The sequence below is a fragment of the Canis aureus genome, chromosome 13 (assembly GCF_053574225.1).
Source record: "Canis aureus isolate CA01 chromosome 13, VMU_Caureus_v.1.0, whole genome shotgun sequence".
NCBI classification, from domain to species: Eukaryota; Metazoa; Chordata; class Mammalia; order Carnivora; family Canidae; genus Canis; species Canis aureus.
The window spans coordinates 66,914,023-66,926,113 of record NC_135623.1 but is presented as its reverse complement, the minus strand read 5'-3'; the positions used below and the strand labels follow the sequence as shown (position 1 = coordinate 66,926,113).

At 34.3% G+C, this 12,091-nt stretch overlaps 1 protein-coding gene and 1 pseudogene across 4 annotated transcripts in view; both read left to right on the top strand.

Annotated features, from left to right (window-relative positions):
* The window catches only part of MARCHF1 (membrane associated ring-CH-type finger 1), an 800,751-nt gene that overhangs the window by 322,558 nt on the left and 466,102 nt on the right, over positions 1-12,091 (top strand). The window lies entirely within an intron of this gene.
* Positions 6,061-10,677, top strand: LOC144281734 (large ribosomal subunit protein uL10 pseudogene; annotated as a pseudogene).

The window sequence follows — 12,091 nt, the reverse complement described above, 5'->3', positions numbered from 1 at the left end:
CATGTGTATATTTAGTGCAAAATCCAAAACCATACTGATGTTTAAAATATATTTAGCATTATCATCTTTTAAAAATCTACATATCGGGCAGCCTGGGTGGCTCAGCAGTTTGGTGCTGCCTTCAGCCCAGGGCGTGATCCCGGAGACCCGGGACCAAATCCCACGTCGGGCTCCCTGCAGGGAGCCTGCTTCTCCCCCTGCTTGTGTCTTTGTCTCTCTCTCTCTGTCTCTCTCATGAATAAGTAAATAAAATCTTTAAAAAAGTGAATAAAAATAAAAATAAAAATCTACTTATCATTAACACACATTCATCCCAATTCAGAAGCCTAATTAAAAAATAATTTCAAAAATAGTTTTATATTTTTTAATTCTATAAATATATTTCAAATATTTTTGTATCTATGATTAGTTATATACATGAATTATATAAATTCAAATATGTATTCTAAAAATTTCACAAGGTGTATTTTATATTATCCAAGATGAATATGCACATTCTTAGCCTCTTTCTTTTTTCTTTTTTTTCCTTTTTAGCCTGTTTCATTTGGTCATTTCTACAAGTCTTAAGTATCATAAAGTTGAACTCAGGTTTATAGTACTTAGTGTGGGGAAAAATCCACCTATGCAAATGCTTTGCAGTAAACAACACTTTATTTTCTTAAACCAGACGTCAGGAATTCTTGAAATACTCATTTAATATTCCCTGAAACTTTACTACCAAGTAGCACTGTACTACAATAGGAAAGTAATATGACTATGCTTTTATTTATTTATGTGGTGTGAAGATGTGGAGAGAAACAGTGTTTTACAGAAAATTAACTTGAGCTATAGTGAATAATAGATGAAAGTTCATGTTTCAGTGTGCCTTCTCTTCACAGTTCTTTCTCTTAATGAAACTTCCAGGGAGTCGATGTGTTTGGCCATGTGAAATTGGGAAGTGTGATAGATTTTTTTTTTTCTGATTGTAATTACATGCACCCTGTGTCTTTGGTGGTAATAGCATTTAGAAAGGACTTCTGTGTTAAGAATATCACCACTGTTCACCTAATTTTGTTGCATAGGTTTTTACTGTTGCACAGTAAATTCAATTTTAACCCAATTTCTTTCCATGTAACTTTATTGGCATGTCAAAATCAATACATGTTGCTCTCCAAGGCAAGAAGTTCCACAAGGAGAGTCAGGTTTTATACTAAGCCTGTAGCTCCTATTACTTTTTTTTGAAACATCTCAAAAAGTTGGATTGGCAAATTGTGAGTGTATGTTGAATTTAAAAAGTAAAGCAAATATACGGAGCTTTTTCCATTTCTTCAAATTAACGATGAGAGCTGGATGGATTATTTTACTCCCTTATCTGATACACACATGTACATTTATTTCTTCAAATTCTATATGTTAGAAGTTTATATAGACTATAAATTTGAAATGCATTGAATTAATGAGTTTTCCTTCAGCTGAAGTTGCTTAATGATCTGTAATCACACCTCATTGCCTACCTATTTATTTTATTATTATTTTTATTTCATGTGTTTTATTTTTATTTTTTTTAAGATTTTATTTATTTATTCATGAGAGACACACACAGAGAGAGAGAGAGAGAGAGAGAGAGAGAGGCAGAGACACAGGCAGAGGGAGAAGCAGGCTCCATGCAGGGAGCCCGACATGGGACTCGGTCCCGGGTCTCCAGGATCAGGCCCTGGGCTGAAGGCGGCGCTAAACTGCTGAGCCACCGAGGCTGCCCTATTTCATGTGTTTTAATCACTTACAGTCATTATTATCTTTGATGCTCAAATTATCCCTTGTTTGACCAGTAGAGCTTTTTCAAGGTGACTCCTGTGCCCTCCTGTTGGCATCCCTGCAAGTTGTTTGAGGTTTTTTTGTTTGTTAGGTTATTTCTTTTTAAAATTAAAAATATTATGTTGCTTCTCTCCAGCCATCATTCCCAATACTGGTCCCCTAATACCCCTTTACTTTTAAAAATATATATAAACTATTCAATTTATTTAAACCCCAAATAAAAAAACCCCAAATAAAACAGTTTAACCATTTCTTCCCCCACCCCCATCCCTCTGCCTCTGGTAACTACTTCTCTGTTCTTTGTGAGATTGGTTTTAATTTTAGGTTATATGGTGTTCTTTTTTCTCTAACTTATTTCACTTAGTATAATGACTTCAAGGTCCATGGATACCATATGTGAGATCTATTTATCTATCATCTATCAATCATCTATCTCCCATATTTTCTTTGTCCATTTATCCATGAATGGATACTTAGCTTGCTGCCATATCTTGGCTCCTGTAAATAATGCACTTTTTATTTTGCTGATGGTTTCCTTTGCTGTGAAAAGCTTTTTCAGTTTATTATAGTCCCACTTGTTTATTTTTTATTTTCTTGCTTTTGCTTTTGGCACCAGACTAAAATAATCACCATCAAGACCTATGTCGAGGAGTTTACCACCTATGTTTTCTTCCAGGAGTTTTAAGATTTCAGGTTTTATTTTCAAGTCTTTATTCTGTTTTGAGGTAATTTTTGTGTATGACATGAGGTAGTGGTTCAGTTTCATTCTTTTACATGTGGCTGCCCAATTTTCCCAGCACCATTTATGTTACAGACTGTTCTTGCCCCAGTGCATATTCTTGGCTCCTTTGTTGTAAATGAATTGACTGTATATGCATAGGTTTATTTCTGGTCTCTCTGTTCTGTTCCATTGATCTGTGTGCCTGTTTTTATCCCTATATCATGGTGTTTTAATTACTATAGCTTTGTACTACAGTTTGAAATCAGGGAATGTTACACCTTCAGTTTTCTTTTTCTTTTTCAAGGTTACTTTGGCTATTTTCAGTCTTTTGTGAATCCGTACAAATTTTAGGATTATTTGTTGTATTTCTATGAAAAAAAAATGCCTTTGGAATTATGATAGAGATTGTACTAAATCTATAGATTGCTTTGAGTATTTAAAAATATGAATTCTTCAATCCATTAACACAGAATACCTTTACATTTATTTGTGTCTTCTTCAACTTTTCTCATTAATGTCTTGAAGTTTTCAATATATAAGTCTTTCATTACCTTGATTAAATTTATTCCTAAGTATTGTATTCTTTTTGATTCAATTATAAATTGAGTTATTACCTTAATTTTTTATGGTAGTTTGTTATCAGTGTTTAGAAGTGCAACAGATTACTGTATGTATTGATTTGTATCCTTCAGCTTTAATGAGTTTGATTAGTTCTAGCAGTTTTTTGATAGAATCTTTTGGGTTTTCTACATATAATATGCTATTTGCAAATAGTGAGTTTTACTTCTTCCTTCTGAATTTGGGTGTCTTTTATTTATTTTTCTTGCCTAATTGCTATGACAAGGATTTTCAATAGTGTGTTGAATAAAAGTGGTCAGAGTGAGCATGTTTGTCTTGCTACTGTTCTTAGAAGAAAAGTTTTCAACTTTTCACCATTGAGTATGATGTTAGTTATGGGATTGTCCTATATGGCCTTTCTTATGTTAAGGTATGTTCTGTCTATACCTCCTTTAGAATTTTTAATCGTAAATGGATGTTGAATTTTGTTAAAAGCTTTTTCTACATTTATTGAGATGACCATAATGATTTTTATCCTTTCTCTTGTTAATGTGATATATATATATACATCACATTGACTGATTGGCTGGTGTTGAACCATCCTTGTATTCCTGGGATAGATCCCATTTGGTCATGATGTTTGACTCTTTTAATTTATTGTTGAAGTCATTATACTAATAAGTTGCTGAAAAGTTTTGTATCTATGCTTATCAAGGATATTGACTTATGTTTTTCTTTTCTGTGGCATCCTTTTTTGATTTCAATGATCTCTGCTCTAGTCTTTGTTATTTACCCCTATTAACTTTCCATATCATTTCTTCTTCTTTCTCTAATTATATGAGATATAAAATTAGGTTTTTCTTTCTGTATTTGAGGCTTTTTTGTTTCTTGAGGTAAGTCTGTTTTGCTATGAACTTCCCTCTTCAAGCTGCTTTTGTTGTATCCCATAAAATTTGGTATGTTACATTCTATTTTTTTTTTTTGTCTCAGGGCATAATTATGAATTCTCTTTTAATTTGTTTTTGACCCATTTGTTGTCTAGTAGCATGTTGTTTAATGTCCACATATTTGTGAATTTTCCACTTTTCTTCATGAACTTAATTTCTAGTTTCATACCATCATGATGACAGAGATGCTTGATACTATTTCAGTCCTCTAGAATCTATTAAGACTTGTCTTATGGCCTAACATGTGATTTAGCTTGGAAGATGTTTCATGTGCACTTGAGAAATAAGGTGTATTCTATTGCTTTTGGATGGAATAATCTATAAATATCTGTTAAATCCATTTGTTCTTAATGTTTCATTTAAAGCTGATATTTTCTTATTAATTTTCTGTCTGGATGATTTATTCATTGATGTAAATGGGTATTAAATTCCCTACTCTTATTCTATTGCTATTTCTTCCTTTAGGTCAGTTAATATTTGCTTCATATATATAGGTTCTTCTATGCTAGGTGCATAAATATTTACAATGTCATATTCTTTTGTTGGATTAACCGCTTTATTGTTATGCTACACCTTTCTTTGTTTCTTATTACAGTATTTGGTTTAAACTCTTTTGTTTGATATAAGTATAACTACTCTATCTTTGGGTTTCCATTCTCATGAGATATCTTTTTCCATTCCTTCACTTTTAGTGTATGTGTGTCCTTACATGTTAGATGAGTCTCTTGTAGACAGCATATAGGTAGCAAGTCTTGTTTTGTTTATTTATTCATTAATTATTTATTTATTTTGATTTTGTTTTCACTTTAATCCATTAAGCTACAGTATGTATTTGACTGGGGAATTTAATTTAATCCATTTATATTTAAATTAATTATTGGTAGGTATATGAGTATTGCCATTTTGATAAGTGTTTTCTGGATGTTTTTGTATTTCCTTTCTGTTTCTTTTTCTGTTGATCTCCTCCTTTGTGGTTTGATTACTTCCTTTGGTGGTATGCTTATATTCCTTTCCTCTTGTTATTATTTGTGTATTTACTGTAGGCTTTTACTTTGTAGTTACCATGAAGTTTGCATATCCATTTATATCTATGACAGTTCATTTAACGTGGATGACAACTTAGGTTTGACCTCATTATAAAGCTCAAAATTTTTACTGCCTCCCTGAATTGTATATTTTGTATATTTTGATGTTATATTTTACACAATTTTATCTTGTGTATACTTATCCAATTTTGTAATCATAGCATTTTTACTACATTTGTCTTTTAATTTTCATAGTAATTTTATTTAAAAAATTTAATATATATATATATATTTTTTTTTTTAAGGATTTTATTTATTTGACAGGAAGAGAGCACTCATGTGAGCAGGGGGAGGAATAGAAGCAGAGGGAGAGAGAAGCAGACTCTGTGCTGAGCATGGAGCCCAACTTGGGGCTTGATCTCATGATCTGGAGATCATGAGCCAAAACCAAGAGTCAGATGCTTAACTGACTGAACCACCCAGGCACCCCTTAATCTTCATACTAGTTTAGAAGGGATTAACCCACTAACTTTACTGTGTACCCTTCCAGTGGTATTTTTTTTCTCATGTGTATTTTTGTTATTAATTAGTGTCCTTTCTCTTTAACTTTATTTTATATTAGTTTATTTTTAGTGAATTATAAACATTATTTGTTTGTAGCACTTGAAACCATGCAACTGGACATAATAAATTTAGTAATATAAGTAAGGTTTAATAATCTCACTTTATAACAAATTATCTTTAACATAAAATAATGCCACAGGATTTATGAGTGTATCATTTATAAATTGGTAAACAGTTATCTAGGTAGAGTGAAATTGAGACCAATGGATATAAGAAAAAAAGATTAGGGGGAGATGTCCAAATTTCATTAAAATCGTCATCAAATCAGATTTTTAAAATATACCACATTAATAGAAAACTTGAGATACAGTAAGGCCAACGGATCATGAGACAGTTATCATTAAAAAGAAACTATCTTACAATTCTCTGGAGAAGGGGAGCATGTCACGTAATGGAGGGGGCCACACAAGGAAGCACAGGGATTGAGCAAGAATATTGTGGTGTTCACTGGAAGGAACTGGTGAATCAGTGTAGGTAGGCTTAGATTGGCCAGTTTTAATGACTTTAGAAGGCTCTGTGGCATAGGGGCTGTCCATAGTTTTCTGGCATCTGGCTCTGGGGTGATTATACCTAGAGTATAAGAGCCTTATAAAGAAGGTGGTTGTAGTTGTGGATGCTAAATTGGTTGATTTTGTTTTGAAAAGTGTGCTCCCAGGAGCAGGACTCTTCTCAGAAAGAAAGAATGTCGGTCAGTGGGAGAGAGGCAAATGAAGAGGGCAAGAAGTCAAAGGAGGGGATTTGAAGATTATTATGGGGCTATCCACAGCTGGCTGTATCCAGGAGACATGCAAAGCAGCTGCTAAAGCATAAGTTTGCAGAAGCTAGAAATATGGTTAATATATTAGATGAACTGGAAAATATATCTGTCTTGGTTACTCGGGTTTGTTCCCTAGACTCATTCTCTGCCTTCCTCTGCTGTTGTTCTGGGGCTTGAGAGTCTGGCCTTACTGTATTGCATCACTCCATCTGCCTTTCCTTCAGGATTGCAGTTGTACTCAGCAACTTCCAAGGATTGGAAAGGGGAAGAAGAATGGGTCTGGGCAGGTCTGGACATTTAGCTTCTTCTTGCCCCCTTCTGACCTTGTTCTGCCTCTAATTATAACCTCTATTAGGCAGCACTTCACCACCTCAGCTTTTCCCAGTCTCTGGAAGTATTCACCTGTCCCTTTATACTTAGGGCTATGAATTATCATTGTTTCTACCCCATGAGTGCTTCCGCATCTCTTAGATTTTCTGCATACGTCTTTAAATGATCTCTTCAATATGCTATCTTTAATTAAACTATGACTATGTCATTTTTTTCCTCTGATGATACTCTAAAATGCTGCCACACTATTCCTAGTAAGGCATGGCCCTGCCAGTTCAAGCTTGGTGAAGAAAGGTGCCCTTTGTACTAATAAAAGGATGCCTGTTGCCTTTGTCTAGCTCTACAGCTGGATGCAGGGCTTTGTTAGTAAGCACAGGCTCCATGTTAGCTCCTGGTAGCCTCCCTGCCTTGTTCTTCTCAAATTAGACAAGAGAATAGAAAAACTATGCTGCCCTTCTTCCTATGGAAGAATAGCAAATAGAGAGAGAAATGGAAAAGTCCCTGCCTGTCACACAAAAGGTTTATGGATGTGATTCTCTTTCTTAATAGAAGTATACATTAAGAATGTGACTCTGCTGGTAATTCATAATTTTATAAGATTGTATTCATTTAGATAGAATAATACTGTGATTCTTAAGCATTAAGATATGAAAGCTATAGATATTATGTTTATGGCCTTCTGTAACAAAATATTATTTTACATTTTATATTCATTGATTTTTCCATTATATATATTATGGACTTACATATGAGGTTATTTATATATGGAAACACATAAGATGTAGAACTTCTTTTTGATGGAAATTTACAGATATATTGATGAGACCCAACTTGAGCGTGCTCTGAACTAATATCTTCTAGAACTTAGAGATTTTGTGAGGATTTGAGAATAATTTGTACAGAAAAATTAAAGCATTTCTAATAAGGTGGACATGAGGAAGAGTAAAAAATGAAGATGAGGGATAGAGGAATTTAGATAGCCAAAGATGATTATAGCAGTACCCAGCAAACGGAAGACCGGAGAAGCAGACCTACTGAGGCTGGGAAAGGGTTCCAAAATAGTAGTTGATAGGTGACTGAGATTTATTGCTTATCAATGTACATTTTCATTTTTATAGTATATTCATACTTCCGAACATTAACTATAGTTGTAACCAGGCTTTGGATTTCATCATTCCTCGTCTCTAAGTACATTTTCTTTCTTGATCACCTGAGAAGTGACATGGTTTTAAATATCATCTATATTCCAACAACAATTAGAAAATTTCTACCTCCACTCTTGTCCTCTCTCCTGAATTTCAAACTTGCATTTTTAATCACCTACTGGATACATTTGCTTGAATGTCTAATAGACATCTCACATTCAATATGCCTTTCCCACTCTCAGACCTGCTCAACCCACTATCTCAGCTGGACACACCACCCTGCATCCATTTACTCAAGGCCAAAATCTTAGGGTTGCATTTTGTGCTTTTCTCTTTCCTTGTATTAAATTAACTGTGAAATCTTGGTGCTTCTACCTTTTATTGGTGTTCAATTTGCCAACATATTGAATAACACCGAGTGCTCATCCCATGAAGTGCCCCACTCAGTGCCCGTCACCCAGTCGCCCCCATCTCCGGCCCATCTCCCTTTCTATCACCCCTTGTTCGTTTCCCAGAGTTAGGATTCTCTCATGTTCTGTCTCCCTTTCTGTTATTTCCCACTCATTTTCTCTCCTTTCCCCTTTATTCCCTTTCACTATTTTTTATATTCCCCAAATGAATGAGACCATATAATGTTTGTCCTTCTCTGATTGACTTATAAATACAGATCTTCAAAGCAGTTTGCTTCAATCTTTCAATCCCCCCTTCAAGCTGTTGTATAGAAACAAGGACAACCAGCCAGTGGTATCTGTCAAATTGCTGAGAAACAAATAAACAAAAAAAGTTGCTTGGAAACCATAATTTAAGGGGGTGTATCTCTGGGTGGAGTAAATACGTTCTCAGAACCTCATTACCATTAATTCAAACTAAAACATACAGCATTTCATGGACCCATTTTTAACAGCTTTTTAAAAATAAAACTCTCTTAATTGAATCTAATTTCTTTAAGGTTTTCATCCACATAAAGTTTACTGAGAACCCCAACCCAATGTGTTTGTTTTCAGTATTTTCATTTAAAAAGCTTAACAGTTTTTTTTTTTTTGCCAGTGTCAGTATTTCCTCCTCCTCCTCCTCCTCCTCCTCCTCCTCCTCCTGCTTCTTCTTCTTCTTCTTCTTCTTCTTCTTCTTCTTCTTCTTCTTTCTTCTTCTTCTTCTTTCTTCTTCTTTCTTCTTCTTCTTCTTCTTCTTCTTCTTTTTCTTCTTCTTCTTCTTCTTCTTCCTTCTTCTTCTTCTTCTTCTTCTTCTTCTTCTTCTTCTTCTTTTTCTTCTTTCTTCTTCTTTCTTCTTTCTTCTTCTTCTTCTTCTTCTTCTTCTTCTTCTTCTTCTTCTTCTTCTTCCTTTTAAAATCTTCTTTTAAAATATTTGATGGTTTATTTACATGGAAATACTGGGTTATGTAGGTATTTTGCTTCCTTGAGAAGTTTATGCACAAGTTTCTAATCAATAGGCAAACAAAGAGGGGATTTTATATACTGTACATTGAAAAGTATGTTTAGTTATTTTCTTTCTAAAAGTTATGAGGTTATTAATTTCCTAAACTAGTCCAAGGAATTTGCTTTTATATTTTATAGTTAGGGTTTAGGTAGTGATCGTTACTCTTCTAAACCTATGGAGAACCTCCAAATTGTATTCATGTAAAAGAGGATGAATATTTAACATAAATCTACAGAGAAGCTGTGGATATAAGTTGTGGTTGTCAGGTTGTTGATGAATCGTTTATTTACCATGAGCACAGAGTAATGCTACTGCTACTCCCTATTTATACCCTGTGTATGTTTCTGCATCCATTTAAAAGATCCTAGGTGAACCTTTTAAATATTGATTTCCCTAAAACAGTTAATAAAATAGTTGACTCTTTGATAAGAGACAATAATGTCACATATTCACGTAATACATCTTAAAAAATTATACAACTACTCTTCTGTTGGTCAAAATGCTGACCTAAATATAAAAATTTATTCACATGCATAAAATTAATGGAAATCAGTGGCATTTTCTATTCGATATCTTGCTAACAGTATAACATGCTATGATGCACAACGCCATTGAAGGCATCTGGAAGATAATCCAGCCCTGGAGAAACTATTGTTTCATATTCAGGGGAATGTGGACTTTGTGTTCCTGAAAGACCTCACTGAGATGAGGGACAGGCTGTTGACCAATAAGGTTCAAGCTGGGACATGTGTCAATGCCATAGCTCTGTGTGAAGTCACTGCCCGCCCCCCCCAGAACACTGGAAAGACCTCCTTCTTTTAGGCTTTAGGGATCTCCAGGGGCACCATTGAAATCCTGAGTGATGTGCAGCTGATTAAGACTAGAGACAAACTCGAAGCTAGTGAAGCCACACTGCTGAATAGCTCCCTCTTCTCCTTTGGGTTGAGTATCCAACAGGTGTTTGACAGTGGCAGCATCTGCAACCTTGAAGCATTTTGGCAACACAGAGAAAGTACTTCCTGCTTCCTGGACGGAGACCACAGCATTGCTAGCACCTGCCTGGAGATTGGTTACCCAGATGTTGCATCAGTACCTCATTTTAACGTCATTAATAGAGGCAAGTCCTGGCTTTCTCTGTGTAGACTAATTACATCTTCCCACTTGCTGAGAAGGTCAAGGCCTTCTTGGCTTATCCGTCCGCATTTGTGGCAACAGCCCCAATCAAAGTTGAAGCAAAGGAAGAGTTCAAGGGACTGGAGGAGGATATGGGATTTGATCTCTTTGACTAATCACCAAAAAGCAACAAGTCAGCCAGCTCTATTTGTAAAACAAGGAAATAAAGACTTCTCTAAAAATATACTACTACTACTACTACTACTACTACTAATAATAATAATAATAATAATAATATAATATTATATATATTTAGAGGTAAATGTGTGGAAGTCAAGTCATAACATATACCTTTGTTAAATTCTCTGGATGTGGGAACAAGAGACCTGTATGTGAGATGCCCAACTCTCATCTCTTGTCTGAGTGACTTAATAAAAATTATTTAACGACTCTGAACTTTCATATTGTCTTTTATAAAAGTGGGCTAAAGATGACAAATAAGCATTCTGAGAATTAAGTTAGTACTACACCTACAAAAAAAAAACAACAAAAAAGAGCTTCGTAAACTGAAATATTTCTTTTTGTAAAGTACTGGGCTGTGCCATGATTTTTGTTTTTTTAATAAAATTAGTGTTGTCCATAATATTTACCATAGAGTCTTTTCAAAGTTCAGATGAAAAGCTGTTTATGAGGTAGTCATGACATATACTTTATCTTTTGAATGAAAAATAGTGACAATCTTGCAGGTACTATTTTAATTTTTATTTTATTAACTGTAATGTTCTTGATCTCACTCCATACTGTATTGACATATACCTGAGTCTTGGTTTTATCCACATATATATGCATTTGGTTATTTAAGCTTGTTGCAACCTTAACTCTGTTAAGTGGATTTGTTAATTTGGCCTTACTTGTATATTAAAGAATACTTTTATTGTAAATTTTACTCAGTGATAGATGAGTATAGATGAATTAAACATATATGATAATAAATACTTAAGAAACCCAAACCACAAAAAATATTTTGACATTTTCTCTGTCACTATAGACCCTAAAATATTTGTCTTAGTTGGTGATGATGACTTATAATATATAAATAATTTGCCTAGGATTTTATTTTATTTCTTATTTTATTTTTTTACATTTTATTTATTTATTCATGAGAGAGAGAGAGAGGCAGAGACACAGGCAGAGGGAGAAGCAGGCTCCATGCAGGGAGCCGGACATGGGACTCGATCCCGGGTCTCCAGGATCACTCCCTGGGCTCAAGGTGGCGCTAAACCGCTGAGCCACCCAGGCTAGCCTACCTTGGATTTTAGAGTTGTTCATATAATTAAAGAAATTGCAAACTAAATTAATTTTCTTATATGCAGTCTCTAGTTTAATAATTCTGAAACTCAGTTTAGTCATTGGCCACTTTTGAGAATCAGTGTAAGATATTATTCTTCTCTACAGAAGAAGATGCAAATTCCCACACACTGGATATATTGCATGAGGTTTCAGAAGATTCCTGGATCTCTATTGATGTCCATAGATCCACAGCACCCATATCATGGTATCTTGCTTGAGTAATGAATTATTTTTTCTTTCTTAAACTGAGGTATAATTGACATAATGTATTAGTTTGAGGTGTACAACATCAT